Source organism: Sinohyriopsis cumingii, chromosome 14 (genome assembly GCF_028554795.1).
Source record: "Sinohyriopsis cumingii isolate HCF-2022 chromosome 14, ASM2855479v2, whole genome shotgun sequence".
NCBI lineage: Eukaryota > Metazoa > Mollusca > Bivalvia > Unionida > Unionidae > Sinohyriopsis > Sinohyriopsis cumingii.
This window is the reverse complement of record NC_142974.1, coordinates 109,263,490-109,283,595: the sequence shown is the minus strand read 5'-3', so window position 1 is coordinate 109,283,595 and position 20,106 is coordinate 109,263,490.

The following is a 20,106-nucleotide window of genomic DNA, read 5'->3' as shown; positions in this document are numbered from 1 at the left end:
ATTATTTGTCCCATAATCCAGAGGTGGGTCTACTCCTGCATGCACAAAACAACCTCTGTTCCTTAATTCTGGTATTTCCGCTTCATCTATTGTTTTGTATATATGATCAGCTAGAACAGTTTTATTTGCACCAGTACATACTATAAAGGTAACCGGGACTACCTGAACATAACCCTTAATATATATGCCCTTTGATTTTGATATACCTTTGCGAGCAGGTCTATTAATGATAGTATGTTCAATGGGCAATTGCTAAATTTCATCACTAATGAGACCACTTTCCTTTAAAACCTGGATTTTCTCCAATGATCAATGGAATCAGTCCCCATTTGTTACAAAATTTCTTGTGCTGGATGCCCCTAATTCTGAACTGTTTTCTGATGTTTTCTCTGTTGTAGGCTTGCTGTCATATCTGCTCTGGTTTCTTGGACATTCACGCTTGAAATAAGAAGGATCCCCACAAATAAAACAGGCCTTATTTCCTGACTAACTCTGCCTTTCACTATCATGATAACTTTGTTTACCTTTGCGACCATTATCAAACATGATGTAAGTTGGTTTTCATGAGCTTGCATGAGAACTCTGTGTTAAATTAGTGGTCTGTTTCTTTATCTCTTCTTGTATAACCTTTCCCAGTTTACCCAAATGGGGAATCAGTCCCCATTTGTTACAAAATTTCTTGTGCTGGATGCCCCTAATTCTGAACTGTTTTCTGATGTTTTCTCTGTTGTAGGCTTGCTGTCATATCTGCTCTGGTTTCTTGGACATTCACGCTTGAAATAAGAAGGATCTCCACAAATAAAACAGGCCTTATTTCCTGACTAACTCTGCCTTTCACTATCATGATAACTTTGTTTACCTTTGCGACCATTATCAAACATGATGTAAGTTGGTTTTCATGAGCTTGCACGAGAACTCTGTGTTAAATTAGTGGTCTGTTCCTTTATCTCTTCTTGTATAACCTTTCCCAGTTCACCCAAATCAATCAGTTTAATATATCTTTGAATCTCCATTCTAACTGTTGCCTTTGTCAATTTGTGCAGATTCTTGCACTTGTTTATTTACGTACTTGATTCTTGTACTTTTCAAACGCTGCCCTTGCTACTCTTTTCTCTGTATACTGATTTCATCTTCAGTCACAAAGCCACGATCTTCATTAACGTCTGAACGGCTATATTATTTGACTGCTGATGTCTCGCTCTTCTTATTTTTTATTCTTGCATGATTCCTGGAAGTACACTACTTGAAAGACAGCAACATCTATGTATTTCGGTTGTGTAACATACTCATCCTGAAAGATAGCTTTTTCATCTTTCAACCCATCAAGGAATCTTCTCGGTAAATCTTCCAGTCTGGTCTCTTTATCATGCTAGTATAAGCTTTGTAATACAACCCCTTTAATTCAGCTGCATATTCTTCAACAGTCTCACCATATTTCCGGTCTCTGTGACTAAACTGGGTGCCTTATAATTTTGCAGTTTCAATAATCTTAAATCCACTGGCCGGTTCTTTGCATAATACTTCATAATGTGCATGTACTCTATGAGACATATGTCCATACACAATTTCACTTGTAGCACCTTGTAACCTATGAAGAAGTTCATCTAACTTCTCATCCAATGTTCACCTCTGACAATTGGCAATTGCTTCAAGTTCTCTGTTCCAATAACGGGAGGTAACTTGGGGTTTGTTGCTTTGATAACTTGCACTATATCATAAGATGTGTAAAGTGATTCACTATTGTTATCTGATGACAAATCTCCCGTTTGAATATTTCTTTGGACAGGTGGTGACATTTTAGTCCTTCTCTAAATGGATTATCTTGTCTCTTTTGTTTTAGAGAGATTATTGTCATTACCTTTCCAATATTCTCAACAGATCTGTGATATGTAGCTTTTTGATCTCATTGATCTTTTCTTCCATCAGCATTAATTTTCTGGAAGCTGCTTTAAGTTCAACTGCAATGCCCATAGGACAGTTTTTAATTTAGATAACTTCTTTTCCATTTCTGTCATGAATTTGGCTAGGTCAACAACCTGTGGAGGTTGGTTCCATATAGTATCAGGAATGGCCTTATCAAATGTGTGGCCAGATTTGGATCGTTTGGATTTGCCCTCTGGATTTATATATGGTGTTCTCTGTGAGCATGGCAATTGGAAATAAACTTTTAAACAAACCTTTTATTACACTGAACAAAACATTTTCTTCCATCGCTTTAAAATTACTTTATATATATATATATATATATATATATATATATATATATATATATATATATATATATATATATATATATATATATATATATAGTTGTCTAATTGCTGATGCACTGAGCCCATGAGAGATTGGCCCAATTGGGCCCGAAACGGTCTAATCTTCCATCCCAGAATACTACTTCTCAAGAAAGACTTAACATTGTGTGCATCTCTTCAAAAGTATAACACTAGTATCACGAAAACTCACAGATAATAATGCCCTCAGATCTGATGAAATGCTCTTTTAACCTAACACATCTTCCCCAGGAGGCATCTTAGTTGTATATTGTAGCTGTAGCTTGGGAACTAGGACTGTTATCAATGTCAGCTGAACTTTGAGCAACGTGGTTGTCTATGTAAGATATTGTACTTGCCATCATTGTATTCATTTACAATTAGCATTTTCTACTCAATAGCATTGCTTGATGGAAAATAACGTTATTAGACATGTATGATTTTATTGTTATGGGTTTTTGGGATGTTCTAGGGTTAAGATATTTATATAGATATTGAAAACTATTTTCTTTTTGTGAGATATTTTAAATGGCTAAGAATGATATCCTGATATCATAAGATAATAAGAATGTATTGTTTAATTTAAAAATATTCTTTTGAAATTGAGGAACTCCAGATTTTATGTCAGGGAGTCTCAGAAATATGATGGAAATTCATAAGTTTCATAAATGAAGAGTCCAGGACTCCTTATCCTAAACTTTTGTTGAGAGGCCTGCTTAAATTTTGCGGTTGTGTTGTGTTATATTTCCTACTTAGATCACTAAGGCCAGCAAGGATCAAAGTGGTCTTAAATCAAGATTCACTTTAATACGCAAGTGTGACAGGCTCTGATTATGATTCAATTTTAGATGACCTTTGCAAATCCTGATCAACCTTTAGTAATTTTTAAGGTAAAGCATTTTATTTTATTTTGTGGAAAGTTTTTGTTAAACCTTGTGATATATTTGGTTACTTAGTTCACCATGATTTGTATTTCATGTTATTTTCATCATGATATTTAATGTTATGTTCATCCTTATATTTCATGTTATGTCCATCGCTATATTCCATGTCATGACCATCACTGTATTTCATGTATACTCTCAATCAGGTCTGAAAGTGAGGTGATTAAGAAATAAATCGAGGTTGCAAATACATTTTTATATTTCATGTTTAAGGAATTCAAAAACTTGCCATGGTCACATACGTTTGTCCTATGGATATATAAAAAGCATACCTCTCTACTACCCGAATTTTAAAACAAGAGCAATAGGAAACACGCATACTTTTGCACCTTATTTTAGATAGCCAGGAAATTGCAGGAAACTGTTACTTTAGTTTGATGCGACAGTGGCTGATGGGGGTTTGGAGGGGTTATCTTCTACATATATACAGTTCCATTTGATATAATGTCTAATATGGCAGCCACAGTGCATATCTTGAAAATGGTTCTAAGCTTGTGCTCTTCAGGTTTCCATTTTATATTGGGTTCGAATTTTAATTAAAAACATACCTCTGGGTTTCCTCAACGATTATACTGGCCATTTAGAAACGACCTGTTTACCCTAGATATCATTGAAAGAAGTTTTAATTCCCTTTAGTTTGGTGCATGATTGATGAGTTTAGTATAGGTTATAGAGTATATAACTTGGCCTAAATTCAAATGTGCACCTTAAAAAAACGAACTGTTACACTTGGGCATTTTCACTTACTGTACTTCAAAGGTAAATTGTAATAATTAAGCCAATATTTTATTTTACATTTTATACATTTGGTAATTCATTAATTACACATTCAGCAGCTGTTATTGTCTAGTGTGACAAAATGTGTTTTCATTCCTGCTCAAGATAGTGTACTTTAGATTAATTCAGGCTAATTTTTTAGCACAATGGGGGATTCATTTTATTTAGCTGTGAGTTTAGATCATGTACAATTTCCACAAGTACGATATCCAAGGAAATTGCAGCCACAGTACATGAACGTAACATAGAAGTATAGCAACATTCTCTCCACTGTACATGCTGCAAGTATAAACAACTTCACCTTACACTAGCCACTCTCTCAGAAGCCCATAATATCAGTAGAATGCCCCTTTAAAGAACACATATGTACCGGTATTATTATTGTATGATTTAATTTTGGTTGTATGGCTCAAACATTCAAGTCGCAAGCATCAAAACAATCCTGTTGAAAAATATTCCTGTATTTTACCCACATAACAGTATTTATTAGCAACAAAGTCCCACACAAGCCTAGCCCCTCCTGGTTTTATGACAAAATGTGAGGTATTGAACAAATGCAGATTTTATTTTATCACCATATAGCAACCAGTGTTGTGCTGAAATACATGAACTTGAAACTTGCCACAATTTTTTTGCGAGGTCACCAATACATTTTTCAGTTTGAAAAAGAATGAAGTAGGGAGGTTCATGAAGGTCAGAGGTTAAAATTTTTGTTTGTTGTTTTATCACTAGAATATGGAAACACGCGATTTTACCATGTCTTTTTTATTTCCTAATTTCATTAAAAATGAATGAAAATAATCATTTTCACACGATATTTCTTTCACTTAAATGTAACGGTTTGAAATTTAAGTTGACTTCACTCCTGTGTTTCGAGACTTCTCAGACACATACAATCCTACCTCAAGGCATAGTCACATAATTAGGCAAAGAAATAACTTGACTTTGTCTTAAAACTATTCGACTATTTCTCGTTGTACAAGCGTACAACGTTATCTAGGGTGAATGTGTTTTTACCAGGTAAGCGACTGTATTAACATGTACCTAGCCACATAGATTACTTGTGACGAGGTAACATGATATGCACGGGTATTCTACCCTCACTTGTACTCACTCTCCTATGGATTTAAGTAAGACCAATTTCTAAAACCACACTGGTCGTTTTTGGATCACGTCAAGGAGTATACACTCTCCATTGTTCTCCAGCCATATGGGTAAGTGTTAAATTTACATTTTCATTTGATATGCGAAACTTTTTCCGTTTGCAATGTCTTATCGCGTAATAATATATTTATTACAACACAGATTTAAAGTATTGAATTACAAGTAACTGTTAGAGGTTAAAGTATTATCATATATCTAGAGATTATACAGAAACTATTATTATGACCAGTTTGGTTTTATTGTAGCTGACTGTGTTTGAAGTTGACTGTGTTTGAAGCTGATTCTGACTGTTATTGTAGCTGACTGTATTTGTAGCTGACTGTTTTTGAAGCTGATTCTGACTGTTATTGTAGCTGAATGTGACTGTCGCTGTGATTGTGTCTATGAAGTTTGATTCTCAATGTGACTGTGAATATGACTAGAGCGGTCTGAAGCTGTTCGAAGCCATCTAAAGTTACTTAGAGCTATCTGGAGTTTCCAGAACATTTAATTATACGTGCTGTCGATACGTATGTATGTACGTACGTATGTCTGTGCAAGGACGTAGACGTAGCAAATTAGAAAAAAGTGCTGTCTGCTGTCTGTACTTGGAACCTATGACTGTATTCGTGGTGGATTCATAAAGGGTGCGAGTGGTCGATAAGAGTGTGGGCCAACCCAAGGAATCGTGCGACTGTACAAGGGGTCTAGAAGCATACGTTAGCATCAATTGTTGTTCCATTGCATTTTTTATATCCAAATATTATTTTGAATCTTCGTTATGTTCATAAGATTATTCTGAATCTTAGTTGTGTTCTTAAGATTATTTTTAATCTTAATAGAATTCATATTCGAGATTAAGTGAATCTCTTATTGTGTAAAGTACTGTTTGAAGCGTATGTGCAGTCCATAAGGTTTCTTTGATCTGTACTTCATTTTCATTTAATATTTTTGGTTTTGTTCGATGTATGAATGTTGTGTAGAGTGATTTTGAGTAAGTCATATGTTGAGAACGTGAGAAATTCATTGTATTTTACATCATATTTGTATCTTTATTAATTCATTCATAAATTTCCATCTTTCTCACATTGTGTTTGTCTTATTCATTTAGTCCAAAAACCCACTTATTTGCAATTCTGCGACAGACATATTGTGTAAGCATGGGCAAAATAACCATAATTAGCTTATTTGCATAGACAACATCACTATTAATGTACCATTGCATGCAGAACAACATACATTGTACGAAACTAAGAGAATTGTTTTAAAGTGGCGCTGTACAGTGTCATACTTTGCATAGGTTCAAGTTTTAAGAAAAAGAATTTCAACGGTTTTATTCACTGGTTATACTGGTTATTTAACAATGACCTTCTATATCTTAGATATTGAAAAAGAACTTTGTATTTCCTTTATATTAGTGTTTGCTTAATGTGTGTATTGATTATTGAGGATTTGCTTGGCCTTGTTTCAAGTGTGCAACTATCAAAAACGCTACTAGCTCCACATGATCATTTTATTTCCTGGACCTCAGAGGTAAATTGTAATAAAGAGCAAATAATTTATTACTTTTACATTAATTACATTTTTAGAATCTGGCATTGTCTAGTCAGGAAAAATGTGTGTTCACTATTTTAATTGCTGCTAAAGATAACTTACTTTTAAACTATTCCAGGCAGCTTTTTAGCGCAAAGGAGCTGATAATGTTGGTTAGTTATATGCTTTGATCACGTACAATTTCCATAAGTGCAATATCCAAAGAAATTTCAACCACATTACATGAAAACATCACAGATATATGTATACATTCTCTTCATCGTTGTACATGTTGCAAACGTAAACAACTTCACATTGCACAAACCACTCTCTCAGAAGTTCATAACATCTGTAGAACACCTCCAAATGGCCACCAGTGTAGCCATCTTGAAAATCCTTTTGTCGCTATTCATCCGGAATGGATGAACTTATCAGCATGTTGTTTTCATTAAAATACTTGTTATGGTGTCTTGTTGAACCTAAAATAAATTAATCTCATTTTGTTTTCCATTATGGACATCACAATTAGAATTCACAATTAAATTACATTTATTAGTTTGCATTTAAAGTTCACCTTATGCGGTTGGGCATTTAGGAGTAAAATTGAAATTCAAGATCAAAATTTGTTTTACTAGTTGAAGTTGTCTTAAGTTGTTTCAGTTTATTGGAAAAAATATTGAATTGAAATAAGACAAGAAAGAAATTATTTGATTTTAGAGGATTTCAGTATATATATCATGATTGTTCAACTTGAGGATTTCACTAAACACACTCACATTTATATATATATATATATATATATATATATATATATATATATATATATATATATACGCACGTTCATAAGAGTGATAATTGGATTTCTTTTTTATATTTGCATACCAGACCCACTGTTTTAATGTGTCCTGTCCCTATTTTACTCCAGATCTGAAACTTATCCTACATTTGTTGCAAAAGATCACATGGTATGTGGAGTTTATAAGTTAAATGAATATTCAAGAGTGTAAAAATCTTGTCAAAACCTTTGTCGATAATCATTTATGCAATACATTAAACATTTGTATGAGTGCAGTGGGCAGACGACTAAAATCCACCAATGCTTACTCAATGTTTCAATTTGCCTATATATATCTCATGAATTGTTAGTACAAATTTAATGAACATATCACCAATATTACATACGAATTGTATTAAGTAAATATTAATGTATGTTACTAATGCCTCTATGGTGGATGTACACATGCGACAACATACATTTTTGGTGTGTAGCTTAGTATTCACTCCTTAACTGCAGCACTTGATCTTGTAGTGAGACTGGAGGAGCATAGCACCATACAATGTAGTGGAGTAACAAAAATTATATGAACTGTATTGTGCATTCGAATTTCATTACAGAGTGATACCTTGATGCAAAGCAGACTTTAGGTGTATTCAGTGTTCCTTCTTTTTTCCGATTCAGAACAGGATTATAAACTGCAGCGCTTTGTCAGGGTCCTAAATGAGTATTACCAAACAAGGGGAAGGGTTGTTGATTCGGAACTAGGCGTAAGCTCTAACCAAAGAGAGAGAACTGATGGCAAACCTATAAGCCATCATGCTGATGATGACAAGAATACGGAAGTATTATATCACCGTTCCCAACAGCAGAACATGGGTCAAAATCTTTCATCTACATCTAGTCTACAAAAAGAATCATCTTCCGCGGTAGTTCAAAGAAATCTCACTCAGTCTGGAACAAACACAACTTCTGGATCAAAGCCTGGAGAAAAAACTGCCACTGAAGATGACAAGACAGATCCATTAAGGGAAATGTTAAAATTGTTGCAACAAAATCCTGATAAAGCAAAACAAGATGTAAGCAGATATGCACATTTGACAATGTTGGACTTTGCAGGGCAGTATGCCTTTTATACAACACACCAGTTGTTCCTAACAAGACGTGCCATATACCTCTTGGTTTCAGATGCCAGCAGAGAGGTCAGTGATCTTGTAGAAGATGAGTGTTACTTTGACAGTAAAGGGATAAAGAAGTGCAAAGTTCATGGTGAGTTATGTGCTGTTTCTAGCTAAATACACCACACAATGTGTCCTTTTTCTTCCAGTGTTAGTTACTATTATTTTTCTATGATGAACAGGATTCCTTTCCAACTAATGATTTATAAAAATCAAATTTATGTTTCAGAAATTTGTAAGATAAAATTCCACCCACCAACTTTATTTTATTCCACTTCACTGTTATAAAAATTAACAGTAAGTTGACTAACTACTAGAGAAATATGCAATACCTTATTAAAATGCATTTCCAGTAAAGCAGGTGGATGATTTATTTTATCAATTCCACAATTAAGACTTGAAGGATAAGAATGAAAGTCAGTTATATTTGCAAGTACCATATGTTTGTAATCAGAGTTGAGGCTTCACATGTTTATTATAAATTATGGTATTAGAATCAAAATTGTGTTAGGGACTGAATGTTATAAAAATATCTTGAAAATAAGTACAAAAACATCATTCCGACATTGTTTACAGAATCAATGATGTTTTGTATTTTGACTTTTTCAGACCTATTTGATATCTGGATGAATTCCATACATTCATGTGCACCACCCGACAAGAAAAACTTGAATTCTGCAAATTTCGATACATCATCTTATAAAGTCATCCCGCCACCAGTAATTTTAGTGGGAACACATATTGATCAAATTAAACAGGTATTTAACCCATTTTATCATGTTTATCAATTTTGGCTGCAGTCCATGATTCCTGAGAAACAATTCTAAATACATTGTGGCAAGACGGAGCATCATACTGCAGCAGCAGCATAAATACTCTTGTTCAGCGTAACGGTTTGTTTCATGAGCAAGTTTTTTTTCCAGATTAAGTCATCCCAAAGTAAATCAAAGTAATTGTGTAGATCAGATTAGTTTGGGCGTTGGACAGTTGCCCCTTCTATCAATTTAACTTGTAGCTGCAACCGAGGTGAAAAATCATCCTGGAGCCATTCCTGTTGAAAGCCATCAAAGTCAGTTTCATTCTCCGAATCACTGTCGAAAAGTGCATGAAGCCATGCATCATCTCTTTCATCAACATAATTCAATTCTAACCCATCATTTAAGTCAATATTATCATTAGAATCATCCAAATCGGCAACTTTAGTGTCGCTACCCTTGCAGTCAACATCCCTGTTTACATCTGATTTGTCATCCATCATTTTATCGATCCTTTTTCAGGCCTACAATTTCTGTTCCAACTACCTTCACTGCCCACATGTGCTTTAATCATTGCCTGTATTGGTGAAGAAATACACAATTATTTGTAATGTTAAGCACATGTTTATAGGGACACTACACACATACATAGTAGAGTACAACCGTAGTCGTATCCAGGATAAAAAGGGAGACTACGACCACAGGCATATTCGTGATATAATGAGGTATTACTACCGTAGTCATATTCGGGATAAAATGGGTTAAGTTTGTCAGTAACACCAGGGAGTTGTAATATTTCATAAATTATTACTTTATTCTGTTGATTTTAGGATTCTTCTGGAGCGCATGTAGCTGCAATATTGTCAGAGAGAACAGGACAGTTGTTTATCTGCCTAGACTTTTGATTTACACAAGTCTTACTATACACAGAGGATACAGGCACAATTTTCATGATTTATAAATTCGAACCATGCAAGTTTCAGAAGTTATCTGTTAGTAAGAGTAAGTGGAATAAATATTCATCCTTTTTGAATAGCGTTTGAATCACAAATGTGGTCAGGTAAGCACTCCTAAGTTGTTATGTTGAAAGATACATTATGACATGCATGAATTACATAATTTAATAAGCTCCATTCCCCCACCTCTTTGACAGCTCATATGCAACTGGAATAACAACAATTGAAAGCCGACGCAAACGACCATGCCTTCTCAATTTGACTCGTCAAATGCAACAATAGCTTATGGGATGGTTTGTTGTCTGTTATTTGCTTGTCCATTATCACAAGTTTGTTATTATTACTTCTTCTACATTACATGGAGCATTACCCTGAAACCTTACATGTATATTAATATGATGGTCTAGGTGGACTTTAATTAGAAATTTACTGTTCTGACATCCAGTATGGTAGCCATATTGATATTTTTGAAAATCTTATTGCTACTTCTCCTGAATGGATGTTCATATCAGCACAATCTGTGTTTAATAGGAATGGGATCTGGCCCATGAGACATTAGTCTAGAATGCATGATTGTGAGAAAAACTGACCGAATGTGTCAAAATTGCTCATCATATTTGCAAGCTGTACCTGTATTTGTCATTCAAGCTGTCCGTATTTCCACCCCGGTTCAAATAATTCTCCCCTTTCGCAGATGAAGTGGATACTTTCCTCTTGCCAGCTTTATGATAGACCCTGCATTGGTGACCTTGTCATCATGGTCAGTGATTGGACCTCAATGTTGAATCATCTGTTCATTTTACCTTCCAACGCTGTAATTTTAAAGGTATCCGAGATGAATGGGTAAAATCTGGTTAACTATTTTCTATCATAAAAGTTCTGTCAAGTACTCAGTTTGGATCCTATTAAAAAGTCCAGGGTTAAATGTCAGTATTGGTAATACTTCACCGCTCTAGTGACCTAGTGGTCGGAGTGTCCGCCACGGATGTGGGAGGTCGTGGGTTAGATCACCGGCCAAGTAATACAAAAGACTTATAAAAGGCGTGCTAACAGCTGCCTCGTTTATCAGTATTAGGAGGTTAGTGCTAGGACTGGTCGGCCTGGTGTTAGCATACTGGTTGGGACATCATGCTACATATATGCGGCGTGATACCCCAGTGCTAGACCTTATAGACTGTCACAGTGCATCGTGGTGATATGACTGAGAAACTGTTAAAGCTATGCTAAATATCAAAGTCAGACACGCACTCATAGCTTTCCAGAGATGCCAAGACCCTAAGTCCAATATTTTCTCCTAAAGTTAATAGTTGGATGCTCAGAACTAAGAAAAGAACATGATTCCAGTCTGATTTCTTAGTCATTTTGAGCATATGTAACATCTTTTTTCCCAAGAACCACATGTGGTTTAGGATGCACCATTGGCTTTCGCCTTATTTGTTGTTGTTGTTGAGCATTTTATCAGCCATTCCTGGTTTATATATTGTCTTTTTCTCCGCAACGTTTGCATTGTCCTAACTATTTTGTGCTTTCTTCAGATTTTCAATACTTTTGGTTCCTTCATGTGAAAGGCTTTACTTTTATTTCCATTTTAGTATCAGTCTTAGAGTATGCATCATCAACCCTTTTCTAGCTTCCAGTGTTTTGTTTTGTATTTTCCTTTTCAGTGACATACTATGTCACAGTGTGGATAGGTGTGGTGAGATAAGAAAATGCTTGTTTTACTATTGCTTCTCATGTTTATCATAAATTGGTTGTACAATCATGTGCCTAATTTGTAACCTTTGGTCAGATGGACTGTGGAACTTTGCAGAAAGTCCCAACACTTAACCCTCTTTCTTGTTAATGATTCAGAATGAACTCCTTTTCCCATTAGGGATCGGGACCACATCGTGTTTTAATTGAAGTCAGCTCCTTCAATCGCTGAGAACTAGAAGTGATTTATTTTGTTTGAAGGTTGCTCAAAGACCTAGGATCACTGATGCTTGCTGTAGTGAACGATATGTCCCTTTCCATTGCCAAGGCCTGAGGTAGATTTGCACCTTCCCAGGAACGATGAACAGCACCTGCAAGGTAGTTATAGTACCAGTGACTGATTGTGAACAGGGAAGAATAGTGATTTTGCTTGGATAAACCTCCAAACTGTTTGTTGACTGGTGACATGAATCTCTAATCACTTGTCATAACAAGGTAACCATACACTGAATTTTGATTGTCAGTCATGGGACTGTGATCAGATCGATACCGCTCTCGACTGTGATACCGTGGGGATAGGGAGTTGGACTTCGTTTGCCTTTCTCAGAAAAGGGTAGATTGGTATCCCATCTTCTCTATGGTTCCACTTAATCTCTACTAGATTTGGAGCTCTCCACTGCCAGGTTAAGTTGTATTGCCCTTTCTGCCATGACATCACGAATGTTCTTGCCTTCTTTTTTCAAGGTATGGTTGATGTGATAGGCAGCGGTCTTGATTTATCATCTCTGATTTCATCAAGATCTGTGGTTTCCAACTTGTTTTGGCTGCAACCCTGAACAAACTCTTTTCTGAGCCTTTTGACCCCATTTCCACATTTACCATGTGTCCCTCTAGAATTCTTCAATAACAAAATTTGGGTCATGACATGATAATTGGGAACCACTGATCTAGATAAAAGCTAGACATGCAGTACTCAATGATTCAACATAATCTCATTGGATACCTAACAGGAATTGTATTAGCTGCACCCCTATTGAACAGTCATGGGGCAATGAAAACATGTATATAATTCCTCTGTGCTCTCTCACTTTCTCTATAAAGCGATATTGGGATATACAGTCCTGTATTACCATGGGCATGGGTCCAGGGTAATGATGCCTTTCTCCATTCTAGTGAACTCTAATGAGTTCTTCCCTAAACTTTAGGGTGACCAAGTGGACTAAGACAAGAACCTTAACATATCAGTGGCATATTGCTTTGTCCATGTGGGTGTGAGTCTATTCTTCGTCAACATGTGTATGTGAGGATGCTTTCTTGTAGATTCTTATAGGTCAGAGGTTCTTAGCCTCCACCAAATGTACCAGGAGCCATGAACAACCTAACACATGCAGACAAATGACGTTAAGCCCACATTAATTTAAACTAATCCATTCCTTTAGAGTCCAGTGCTCCCTTCCATATTTATCAGGTGTTGGAAGAAGTGGATACCTGGAAAATTGAAAAGGCAGCCTTCAGGGCCTGAGAACACTAGGGTTATCTCAGGTCTGGGGAAGCTTTCTGAGGTCTTGTCATGCTTGGATCTTCTGCTGCTCCCATACTTGGCAATAATTTGGGAGCTGGTAGGAAATATTTACCTAATTTTTAGAGTCTGCCATGGAGCAAAAGATGATGCAACCCTCCCCCTCCATCTCCTTTCTATGCTCTGGTACTTTTTCACCTCTAGCTATTGTGTGCATTCATCAGCTTGACTGCCCCCCTCCCCATTTACTTCGCTGCCTTCTTCAGGCTCTTGATGGAGGAATTATTGTAACTAATGGTGCTTAAAACACTATTTGGAAGCTATGCCTAAAATGTCCAGATATGCACTGTGTATGTCAACGATGGAACATTGCCTCTGCAGATATACAGACTTGGACAAGTCCAGGATCTTCTTGGATCACATCAAGGACCAGTTGAGTGCTATACCCACTGAGACAGAGATTCACTTTGTTGATCTTCTACCAAATCCATTGTAAAATGACTTGGGAAACCAGCAACAGCAGTAACTAGCTGCATCTCTAGGCCCGTTAAAACTGTACAGCCACCCTCATGCAACCTCCTTCCACGTTCTTTGAGCAGGGTCAGCCTATACAGACTCACAAAAGAACTGTTAAAAATTCCCTCTGCTTGTCTTCATTCAGAGAAAACAGTTTTATAGGCCATGGAATGAAGTCTTCAGATTCATCTCCATCCCGTAAGGATGGATGTATTCAGCCTCTGGACTTTCACCCTCTTCTGAATATCCACAGGATATACATGGCAGCCAGTATAAATGGTGGAGGAAGAACTCGGGAAAACCCCAGTAAGAACCACCAACCCATGAGAAGCTACTGGCAAGCTTTCTCACATACCCACATTAGCACAATCAGAGGCTCGAACCTATGAAGACAGAGGTGAGATGGCAGTGATCAGTAACGGTGAGTGTTTTTGACCATTGGCTACATGGGACCCCCGGCCCTGGTTTGGAAGGTCCTGTTAGGTATCATGGGTGATACATTGATCCATGCTACTGTTATATCAAGTGTTTAGGCTCAAATAAACAGTAACACAAGGAAGAGTGAAAACTACAAGCTTTAAAAATATAATAATATATTTCCCTGGAAAAGTTCTGTAAAAATGAAGAAAAAATAATATGAACTTACTGTTTGATAGAATTAATTCCAAAACAATCCAAGAATAATGCAAGAATACAATTGTAGTAATCCTAATAACATGTTCTACTGATTTCAAGTTCGAATCGCGACGCGAAGAATCAAAGATGGAAGACGATGACATATGGAGAAATCTGAAGTGTTTTAATTCTACAGTTCCTCGTAAAAGCAAGAATTATCACTCCGGTTTTTGATAACTGAATAAATTTTTATAAAAACAATCCTTGTTCAATTACTTTACATGAGTACATGTATTTTCCAGAAAAAATAACAGGATTTACCCTTTTGAATTCAAGTAATTTGAAATAACTTCAAACAGCACAACATACAACTTCCAGTTTAACAGCCCAGCTTCTACTGAGAATAAGTTTCCAAAATGGAGGTTCAATCTTATCTTAAAACGTGAACAAGGGATCACGTGATCATCTTCTGGAAGCTTATAGAAAGCATGTACTTGTTACAGGTCTTGTACTCCCAGTGTGACCATGACGAAAGCCAATACTTTTACTCTCAGAAATACAAATTAAAAAATTAGTTTACATCTTAAATCCGAAGTACAATCATGACCTTGACAACAACCAATTATTTTAAAATAAAGATATAACTTATTTGCATGATTGCCACAAATTTTGAAACAAGGTTAGGATTTAGATCAACACCTGGTGTTTATAAACTATCTGTCAAGGTCAAGCTATTTTTGAAAAAAAAAAGTTTCATATCTAGTGAATAAATTTACATTACAATATCGTGGAATGAAAAATAAAATAAAAATTAAAATTGACAAACAAATAAATAAAAATAAATTTATGTTAAATCAGATATAATTAAATCAAACATTTACGGAGGGTAATCGGCCTCATTTCTGGAAACATTTTTCACTATCCTTTCCACCAAATTAATGCAAAGTTAACATATTTGTCTTTAAATCCAGTTGGCAGAAACATAAAAAACTTGAGTGTTAGGCCGCAACCGTTTCTGACAATTATTTGCTAAAGATGCATGTACCTTATGACATTGTGATCTTCTTCAATATCAAATTCAACAGAATGATGAATGCATTGATCCAGGAATTGACTGATAATTGTATGATGATGTCTTTTTGATCTGCTGTATATCAAAGGATATGTATACTATTTTGAATGTCAAATGAATATGGGCATAAACAATGTTCAGAAATTTGCAGAAGAAAACAAGCCCATAGTTTTGAAGTTAGAAACTAGCTACATTCATTTAAGCAGTAACATCATATTCATGATGACCCAAAGCATTATATATATATTATTCCTGTACAGGAGGAGTATACATTTTTGGGGTTATTTTCATATGCAATTGTCTTCCACATAGTACATTTTCAGGACAAATTCCACAAAGCCCTGGATTTGATACATGTCATGGAAAATTCTGATTGGAGAGTAGCGTGGAATGTCTTGCTCCTGTTATGCTGGTCATTAGTAAGAAGTAACTTGGTCATGGTATGATTATGTAACACGCAGCTTGCAAATCTTGCTTACATATACTTGATTCAGTACACAGTCAGGGACTTGTACTCTGGCTGGTTGTAGTTAAAAAATCTAAAAGCTAACATATCAAGGCAAATGAACTATCCCTCAAATGAATGAGATTCGCTCTATAAAAAAGTTGTGTTAAAAATACTGCAAAATTCTGTATTCCCAAATCACCACCATAGTTATCAATATCTCCAAAAATACCATGTGCCCTTTGTGAATCCATAATGTCTTTAATGAATCCACCACTGTTTCTGAGTAAATTCAATGAAATCCGAGTATCTTATCATAGCAACATATAAAGAGAGCTCAAAAGGTAAAGCTGGATAAATTGTACTGCAGAAATGACAGCAGCATTCAAATCTAAAAAAACAACAAATTACATCAACTTTTCGGATTCCCTTTCTTCTTTGAAAATTACGGGATCTTAAAATTTACATCCTTTTAATATCCCAGATATTATGTAAGTATGATGTTCTTGTACAGTTTAGGAAATGTATAGTCTGTACTGTTCTCTGCCTTATTACCTTGGGATAAGGTAATACAAGTTCAGATAAAACAACACTACTAATGTGGCCCATCTATCACCCATTTCTGAAAGAAACATTCCACATAATGAATTAAAACATTGTATACACCTATCACTTGTCATACTTTGAAAATATGTGGAAGGAAAACTTGACAAACCCACTATAGGTGAGTGGCATTCTGCATATAAAAGAGTGGATCCCACATATCAATCAAAACAGATAAGATGGTATTGTTCTGATCTGCATAATGATCACATATGGAGCACACACACTAGACTCGTGTATACATCATGAATTGCGAGCCTCAGACAATGTGTGTAAGCTGCTAGTATCCATCTTGGTTTAACCCTCACTTTAGAAAAGTCCAATCTCATCACTTCTCTGGACTTAGTATATATAGAGATGAATTTCTTCATCCGTCAAATGAGGGTTCATGGTAAACCCGATAGGATCCAACATATTCTGGCTCTCATAATGGGTTTTATCATCATATCTTTGTTGTCAGCAGCAATGTTTACCTCGCTTTCTTGGGAGCTCTGAACATGGTGGTATAATTGGTGCCCAGGACACTTTACTCACACCATATACAGTTCATGCTTTAGCACACTGGAGGCTGCATAAGGACCCAGTGTCAGCTTGGATCCACTCTGGTGACTGATTTTTGCCACTACCTGTGTTGATGTCATGATCGGAACCAATTTCTTATTGGAGTCGTGATTCACACTTTTGAATCCCACTCCTTTCAAGATACTGTCACATTACAGTTGGATTCTGTATTCTCAGGACGAGGCAGACCTTCAGATAAACAACCTTTGATAATTCTGATAATGCTTAATTTATGATCACTAATACGATTGCCTTGATTTAATCCATATTTGCAGTGGTTCTGTATAAGGATTGATACATCTGTCCATATAAATTCACTTTATTCTTCACTTTCCAGGATATAGAATCATGGCTGTTAAAGTGATATTAATATTTTTCAAAGTAATGCTATGATTCTATGCATTTAAAAAAGGTAATAGAAAAGAGAGAAGACAAGTTTTGTGAAATGTAACCAAAAACAATTCCAGGAATGAAAAAAAGTTAGAAAAAAGACCTTACGGTTTTACAAATTAAATCCAAAAATAATCGAAGAATTAAAAAACGTCCTGTCAATGAAAATGTTCAAAGTGAATCACAGTTCAAATTCCAATGAAAATCCAAGATGGAAGGTGATCCCGTCTGTAATAGTCAGCGATGTACTTATGTTACAACAATCTCTTATTGAATCACATAAAATATTATTCTGGTTTTTGAATTCCATATAAAGTCAGTAAATGTCTGTCCAAGAATTATCAGAGCACGTTTTTATTTACAAGGAAAATAATCACTTGAAATTCAAAAATTTGAAGAAAGTAAAAATTCAATCCAAACTGGACACAACATAAAACAATTTGACGTATCAAGTGTTGAAAAGCCCAACCTCTAGAATTCTTATCATAACATCAGTTTAAGAGTAACTAAAGCTAAAAACAGATTCCCGATGGGGATAAAGAGTTCATTATTCTGGAAAAAATAGAAATTTGCTTATCAATTAACACACACTTGTTGTCATCTAGTTCAGGTATGTGCTTGACTCATATTAATTGTTCTTACTGAGATAGATCCACGAAAAAATATTTAAAAAAAGTTGTTTATTAACAGCTGTCACTGACTTTGACACAAGGTCAGCAACTAGATACAATGTTTTTATTATTAGTTTTTTACATTGAAAATAAAAATAAAACAAAATCACTAAGGTCATATAGAACTGAACTCTATTATTGACAATATCAAATCCAGTAAATAATAGTACATTAAAATAGCATGTAACGGAATTAAAAAAGTTAAAACTAACATACAAATAATTAAATTACACATACATAACAATAATTATGAATAGTCATCAGTAATGGTTCAAAACTAACAGGTAAGTTAAATCAGGTTGTAAACATGTGGTTGTTGCAATCATTCTCCAGTCATTACATTCCTCACTGCTTTATAATATATGCACGAAACTGTTTACTTAAATATATCTGATGCCAAATATTGCCAACGATCAAAGGGTTCTCCCTCTTCTTGTTCAGTGGAAATGTTTTCACAATTTATCCTGCATCGTCAAGTTTTAGTTACTACATGAAATGCCGAGTGTTTACAAAGATAGTCAGCTTGTCATGTGACTAACTGGTTTTAGTCTCGTACCTGTTCAATTGCATGTTGTAACTTACGAGAAAGAAGCTACTAAAACTAATATACAGTTTTAATTTGCTTGGATAATTGTCAGTGGTAATAATAACTAGTAATTACAATTCATGAGATGTCTTAATTGATTAATATAATCAAGATGTTGGAAGACTTTGAATGACTTAGTTAAGCCTTAATCTTTTAAGAATTCCAGTTGTACCTCTCTCTATGGATTAACATTAGAGAATGTACTGGCATGTTAGAACAAATGTATATGTACTAAATTTATAAATTAACCATATTCATGAAGTTTCTGTCAGTTATCTGGCTCATATCATTGAATATTGGATGACTTTGAATGACTATTAATTAAGTCTTAATCTTTAGTAAGAATTACAGTAATACCTCTTTGTATGGATTTACAATTAGGTAATTTACATTCATGTTGTAACAAATGATCATGTGTTGAAATATTAACCAATATTCATGAGATTTATGGCCATGTATTTATAAATCAACAAACATTCATGAGTTTTATGTCCAGGCATTTAGAAATCAACCAACATTATGAGATTTCTATCAGGCAATTGCTAATACCGAAATGGTGGGGGAGTTTGAATGACTTATTTATTATGCTTTTATCTATTTTTAAATTTTTATTAAATGTGGTAAAATAGGTCAAATTAGCTTGACATAAAGTTTACGAGTCATTACATAAGTTGTATTTTTACAATACAACATCAGCCTGCTTATGGAAATTGTCAACTATTGAGTTATGTATGGCAGTTAAGAGATACCAAACTTGGGCCTCTTGTCATTACAGTTATAAAGTTAATATTTTCTGTGTTTTATGATCATTATCTGAATGTACATACAGTATGAAGAAATCACTTTCCTCCATCATTTGTCTTCATTGGCATTGGTTTTTTAATCCTCTGAAGATTAGATGTACGAAAGTATTTAATGTCGTTCTTTTCCATGATTTAGATAGAATATTGCTTTATCCAGTTTGCAGATGGATGTAGTGTATGACAAAATTATGTGATTGCATGATAACCACTCTCAAATGTTTTTGTGGCTGGACGTGAATGTTAGGGCATTTTATTTGAGTACTGAATCTTATGTACATTAGGTTGTGAAGTCAGATGCCAGA